This window comes from Symsagittifera roscoffensis, unplaced genomic scaffold, assembly GCF_963678635.1.
Source record: "Symsagittifera roscoffensis unplaced genomic scaffold, txSymRosc1.1 SCAFFOLD_100, whole genome shotgun sequence".
In the NCBI taxonomy this organism is placed as follows: Eukaryota; Metazoa; Xenacoelomorpha; order Acoela; family Convolutidae; genus Symsagittifera; species Symsagittifera roscoffensis.
In genome coordinates this window covers 83,179-90,712 of record NW_026971373.1, presented here as the reverse complement: position 1 = coordinate 90,712, position 7,534 = coordinate 83,179, and positions in this window count along the sequence as shown.

Below are 7,534 nucleotides of genomic sequence, written 5' to 3'. Positions count from 1 at the left end.
GGAATAAGTTGCAGTTTGAGAATTGATCTAAAAATAATGCAAGGAAGCATCTCAAAAATATTCGTTTTTAGTTACTTTTCTTACTGCTGGCCAATTCACTGGATGTTTTTTCAGTCAAGATGCTCAATTGTCTCCTAAGTCTACTTGAGTCTTAATACGTACTGAATCTAGGTTTTTGATTTTGGAACTTGGAAAAGCAATTGATCTCTAGCTAGAATTTTTAACGAGTTTTGAGCAACTGCATATTCGAATGTGCAGTTATCGATTATCTTGACCCTATCTCTTTCCTATTGATAGTCAGCTGTTGCGACCTGACCGATTGTAAAACTTGTTATCATAATTGGAAGTACTAAATAAACTACTAAACTTATTTGGTACGGGAAATGATCTGTTTGGAGACGTGTTTTCATTGATATATCGTGAATGTCTTCAAAGGATTTTGTTACGAGCATTTGAAAATTGGGGAGGAACTGTGTATTCGGGTGTGTGTTTTTTTTGTTTTCCACGCAAAATCAGGGATTATCAGAAATTTTCCACGCAGAGTGTTTATCCGAATGAGTCGAGTGATATATCATTTCAAAGTCCTTTAAACCGTGATTCGAAACACATTAAAAAATTTTGGAACGGTTTTTTTTCACAGTGTCGAGGAAAGTCGGTTTGAAATTTCTGATTTTTGGTCAAAATTCGAAAAAAAAACATGGTGAGCACGCGTAGACTTGCAATTGCTTATGTAAGTTTAATTCAAGCCGTGTAAACTTATTTGTACGTTGTACTCAAGTCAAAATAGTTTTTTTAGCGGCATTTTGTAAACAAACGTTGAAAATTTCTAAATGACATGTTTTCATACAAGTTCTTCAGTTTTCAATTTCTTCAGTTAAAAAGTTTGTGTCAACAAATTTCACGAAGACTTTTTGAAGAGTATGCTGGATGTGTTCATGTTTCTACCTGGTTTTCTCCTATTTCAAAAGCGGAAGTCGAGCTTCCAAAACTCTCGATTCCCTTTGAGTTGTTTTTCCTATCGAGCCATTCTGTGCCGAATAACAAGTATTGCATTTTTGACGTAAAATTTAACGATACAAAAGTTGGTGATTAAGACTTTAAGTCTTTATCAAAATAACAAAACAACTTCCCCATTATAGGAAATGATGCGTCTGAATGGTAAGCCCTGTCTGTACAAACCAGTGTTTTCCCGCGAGTACCATGAGGAGACAGCCCGGGTCGAGATCCCGCTCAAAAACCGCTCAAGATATGGGCGGTTTGAGCGGTTTTCCGGCAAGATTTGAGCGGTTAGGGCGTAATTTTTGGAAAAACCGCTTAAACCGCTCAAATCTTGCCTAAAAAACCGCTCAAAAACCGCTCATTTCTTGCGGTGATTTTTGAACGGTTTTTCAAGCAAGATTTGAGCGGTTTTTAGGCGGTTTTTAGGCGGTTTTTTGAGCGGTTTTTAGGCGGTTTTTGAGCCGTTTTTAGGCGGTTTTTGAGCGGTCTTATAAAGAAAAACAATTGAAACCAACAAAAAGGCCCGGAAAGATAAAGTGACGCTAATATGCAGTTGAAATACTACCCGGGTTGACCTCTTATCTTACATTTCCCCACACCGGTAATTCTTACCTTACAATTTCCTACATCAAATGTAAGGAAAAATGTTAAGCACACAATTTTCATACAGTTTCAAAAAACCATTGAAAAAAGATTCAATATAGTTTCTCCGGCTATTGGAACCAAATAAAAGGTCTGGTAAGGAAAAATAACAACATTTTTTTTTTAGGAAAAAAATGGCTATCCTAGAATTTCCATATATGAAAATTGTATAATAACCAATTTTTCATGAAAGGCAAGATTTTCAGAAACTTGTTAAAACTTGTTTATAAACAAGTTTTTTTTATTTAAGAGTACTTTTACTCAATTTAAAGCACATTGCTCATCAAAAACGAAAATTTAGTTTGAAGCTAATAATTTGGTTATCATACAATTTCAATTTATGAAAATTGTATGATAACCATTTTTTATAGAAGGCAAGATGTTCAGAAGCTTGTTAAAACTTGTTTTTTATCAAATTTAAAGTAATTAAGAGTGCTTTTGCTCAATTTAAAGCACCTTTCTAATCAAAAACGAGGTAGTTTAAGCACCTTTCTAATCACAAATTGGTAATTTACGACGAGTCAAACTGAGATCTCGAAGGTTGGAGCCACACAGTTCCTCCTTTGCTAAAATAAATCGGGGTCGGGTTAGAGTTAGGGTTAGGGTTAGGGTTTCTTAAGAAGTATAACTTCACAATCTTTGGAAAAGAGATTTTTGAAAAAGTTAAAAAAACCAAATTTCTAGCCACAACATTTCTCTTCGGATCAAACCTGAATAACTGACGCAATATCCGGGAAAACAAAAGAAGTTTGCCCATCCATTTATCAAGTGATACTCATGATTTATCTCATTTTTTTTGAAAATTTAGGTCGAAAAATTGGTTTTAAAAGTTTTAGAATAAAAAGTTTTTTCTAAGCTTTTTTTTCACTTTGAAATGAGATAGTCTCATTATTATTTGTTCAAGGTTTTTAAACTTTCTCATTTTTTTCACTATTATGGAGTTTCCTGAAACTCATTCAAAGCCAAAGAAAAATCAAAAAAGCTAAATTCTTTCAAAGATGCCATGTCAGTAAATGAAACTTTAAATTTACTGCTAGTAAAAATCTAAATATAAAAGTTTGAGTTGGTTTTTGCCGTACGATCTTGAAACTTATTGGTAAGTTTCGTTTTAGTCGTATGTCGTCTCTTGTCCGAGGTTTTCTTCCAATACCGGGTAGTTCTCATAATATACGGATTATTGGCTCTGATCTATTGAGTTGTAGAGACATTTCAATTAAATTGTTGTCATGTAACATTTTTTTTTAAATGTTGTTGTCTAATTCTAATCTAATGTTTTGGTTAGTTCTTTAAGTTGTTTAAGGTCTTGTTCGAGATTTTTGGTCGCACCAGATGAGTTAAGGCTGATGTTCATAACTCACAGAGTAATTTCAGATAGGGTACACCGTCTGCTCGTCACGCTATCTTTTTTTTCGGCCGGATTGATTCGTGCAACTTCTTAGTCTAATACCGATCTTAATCTTACTCTTATATCTCCTAGTCTCAATAGATCTTGGGTATTCTGGTTTGTTACGAGTTGGTAGAGAAACCAACTAATTTTTAAGTTAATTTCAAATCTCTCTGGTGCTGAATATACAAGTAATTTCAGCATTAACAAATGAGTGGGTCGTTAATTGGATTGAGTATGATTATTTAGTCTTCAATATTTTATAGGGATAAAATATATGAATCATAACCAATAATGAAATTTAGTTTAAGTCTGGTTCCAATCGGACACTTCATGCACCTGTCTATGATGTTTTATATTTTGTGTACACCATTTATCTATGCTATTTTACGAAAACTAACAGCTAGATTAAGAAGTTGGTGCCGTTGTTTTTCTTGGGTGGTTTGCGGTCAAAAAACTCTTCCTTTTTTCAAACTTTTTCCCGTTATAATGATTTTTACTATCTAGATTTCTTTAACAAAACTAGTTGGTTGAATAAAATATCGTATAAGTGAGAGCCCGGTTAAGTTCATTCAATTATCTAACAAAAAAGATGCAAGAACGGAGAAAATGAAGTATATGAAAAGACAATGAACTATGCAAACATTCAATAATTTTTTTCACCAAACTTTTACGAAACTTTTCCGCAAAATTTTCGAACCAATAAATTACCTGGGTGTATATTTCACATTTGAAGTTATCGAAGTCTAGTGTGATTGCCATGGAATCAGGTGCCAGAGAAACAAGTTTTTGCCATTTTCAGCTTCAACCTGACGGTGTCAAAACGTGGTTTGTCAATACACGAATTTTTAAAAGCCGTTATAGCATGAGAGTCACTACCAAAAGAACCCGCAAGCCTTGAAAGAAAATAAAACGTATATATAGCCAGGTATTTTGATATCCATTACACGCAATTGCCTTCTAACAAAGTTTTCAGATCGTAAAATGATATGTCTTTTTTTATCAGACAGTGATTGTTTGATCAGCTTCAGAAGCACTAACCTACAACTCACCTCATCTCAACTTCATAATAAAATAAAATTTTTCAGGCAAATACTTTCACTAAATAAAGAATGTCAAGATTCTGGAATAAGTTGCAGTTTGAGAATTGATCTAAAAATAATGCAAGGAAGCATCTCAAAAATATTCGTTTTTAGTTACTTTTCTTACTGCTGGCCAATTCACTGGATGTTTTTTCAGTCAAGATGCTCAATTGTCTCCTAAGTCTACTTGAGTCTTAATACGTACTGAATCTAGGTTTTTGATTTTGGAACTTGGAAAAGCAATTGATCTCTAGCTAGAATTTTTAACGAGTTTTGAGCAACTGCATATTCGAATGTGCAGTTATCGATTATCTTGACCCTATCTCTTTCCTATTGATAGTCAGCTGTTGCGACCTGACCGATTGTAAAACTTGTTATCATAATTGGAAGTACTAAATAAACTACTAAACTTATTTGGTACGGGAAATGATCTGTTTGGAGACGTGTTTTCATTGATATATCGTGAATGTCTTCAAAGGATTTTGTTACGAGCATTTGAAAATTGGGGAGGAACTGTGTATTCGGGTGTGTGTTTTTTTTGTTTTCCACGCAAAATCAGGGATTATCAGAAATTTTCCACGCAGAGTGTTTATCCGAATGAGTCGAGTGATATATCATTTCAAAGTCCTTTAAGCCGTGATTCGAAACACATTAAAAAATTTTGGAACGTTTTTTTTTCACAGTGTCGAGGAAAGTCGGTTTGAAATTTCTGATTTTTGGTCAAAATTCGAAAAAAAAACATGGTGAGCACGCGTAGACTTGCAATTGCTTATGTAAGTTTAATTCAAGCCGTGTAAACTTATTTGTACGTTGTACTCAAGTCAAAATAGTTTTTTTAGCGGCATTTTGTAAACAAACGTTGAAAATTTCTAAATGACATGTTTTCATACAATTTCTTCAGTTTTCAATTTCTTCAGTTAAAAAGTTTGTGTCAACAAATTTCACGAAGACTTTTTGAAGAGTATGCTGGATGTGTTCATGTTTCTACCTGGTTTTCTCCTATTTCAAAAGCGGAAGTCGAGCTTCCAAAACTCTCGATTCCCTTTGAGTTGTTTTTCCTATCGAGCCATTCTGTGCCGAATAACAAGTATTGCATTTTTGACGTAAAATTTAACGATACAAAAGTTGGTGATTAAGACTTTAAGTCTTTATCAAAATAACAAAACAACTTCCCCATTTTAGGAAGTGATGCGTGTGAATGGTAAGCCCTGTCTGTACAAACCAGTGTTTTCCCGCGAGTACCACGAGGAGACAGCCCGGGTCGAGATCCCGCTCAAAGACCGCTCAAGATATGGGCGGTTTGAGTGGTTTTCCGGCAAGATTTGAGCAGTTAGGGCGTTATTTTTGGAAAAACCGCTTAAACCGCTCAAATCTTGCCTAAAAAACCGCTCAAAAACCGCTCATTTCTTGCGGTGATTTTTGAACGGTTTTTCAAGCAAGATTTGAGCGGTTTTTAGGCGGTTTTTGAGCGGTCTTATAAAGAAAAACAATTAAAACCAACAAAAAGGCCCGGAAAGATAAAGTGACGCTAATATGCAGTTGAAATACTACCCGGGTTGACCTCTATATGCTTATCTTACATTTCCCCACACCGGTAATTCTTACCTTACAATTTCCTACATCAAATGTATGGAAAAATGCTAAGCACACAATTTTCATACAGTTTCAAAAAACCATTGAAAAAAGATTCAATATAGTTTCTCCGGCTATTTGAACCAAATAAAAGATCTGGTAAGGAAAAATAACTACGTTTAATTTTTTTTTTGGAAAAAAATGGCTATCTTAGAATTTCCATACATGAAAATTGTATAATAACCAATTTTTCATGAAAGGCAAGATTTTCAGAAACTTGTTAAAGTTTGTTTATAAACAAGTTTTTTTTATTTAAGAGTACTTTTACTCAATTTAAAGCACATTGCTCATCAAAAACGAAAATTTAGTTTGAAGCTAATAACTTGGTTATCATACAATTTCAATGTATGAAAATTGTATGATAACCATTTTTTATAGAAGGCAAGATGTTCAGAAGCTTGTTAAAACTTGTTTTTTATCAAATCTAAAGTAATTAAGAGTGCTTTTGCTCATTTTAAAGCACCTTTCTAATCAAAAACGAGGTAGTTTAAGCACCTTTCTAATCACAAATTGGTAATTTACGACGAGTCAAACTGAGATCTCGAAGGTTGGAGCCACACAGTTCCTCCTTTGCTAAAATGAATCGGGGTCGGGTTAGAGTTAGGGTTGGGGTTAGGGTTTCTTAAGAAGTATAACTTCACAATCTTTGGAAAAGAGATTTTTAAAAAAGTTAAAAAAACCAAATTTCTAGCCACAACATTTCTCTTCGGATCAAACCTGAATAACTGACGCAATATCCGGGAAAACAAAAGAAGTTTGCCCATCCATTTATCAAGTGATACTCATGATTTATCTCATTTTTTTTTTGAAAATTTAGGTCGAAAAATTGGTTTTAAAAGTTTTAGAATAAAAAGTTTTTTCTAAGTTTTTTTTTCACTTTGAAATGAGATAATCTCATGATTATTTGTTCAAGGTTTTTAAACGTTCTCATTTTTTTCACTATTATGGAGTTTCCTGAAACTCATTCAAAGCCAAAGAAAAATCAAAAAAGCTAAATTTTTATACAGGGATGAACGAAAGGCTAACAAATAGCCAAATTTTTTTTTCCTACTCAAAAATAAAAAAATGCAATTATAAGCTCTGAAAACGGTACTAAAAAATCGTAGCTCAAGAGAAGCTCGAACATGCCAATTTTTTGAAGTCCGATAAACTTTTGTTGAGAAATGATCTTTTTTCTGCTGTCAGTCATTCTGTTATCGATGTTGTTTTCTAGGACTCATTACTTTATGAGTCAATTTTACCTTGATTTGATTGTAGTTTCATTCAAAATACCAAAGCTAGAGCTTTCTGAAGCACTCCCATTTTTTGCCAAATTAAAGAAAATAAGGTGTTTCCGACTAAGCGCAATTTTTGCCAAAATTGACTTTTATCCTAATTCTTAGTTTTCCCTCGTGTCTTTGAAGTTTTCATTTTTACTGAGGACCGCAAGGTACATAGAAGTTCAACTGTGTTTTTGAATAAAAAGTAATTGAGTGATTACGAAGAACCTATTGTAGTTTTAGTTTCTAAGAATATTTATTAGGGAAGCCGTACCAAAAACAAAAAATCTATGCAAAGTAGCCAAACAACACATTGAATGTTGCTATTACATCTAAAGAAACAATCAGTTTGAGCAAACGAGGTAGCTCTCAAGGCGACTTCAGAAGCAGACGTAGTATTAAGGCGAATTAAATTGTGTTCTAAGCAGTAAAGTTGGGGTAGTTCTTTTATTTCAAACAGAAATCCAAAGCTTTAATTTGTGCTTAACTTCTCCATGATATTCAGCAAAAAATGATCTGAAATTCTGCATTGAAAG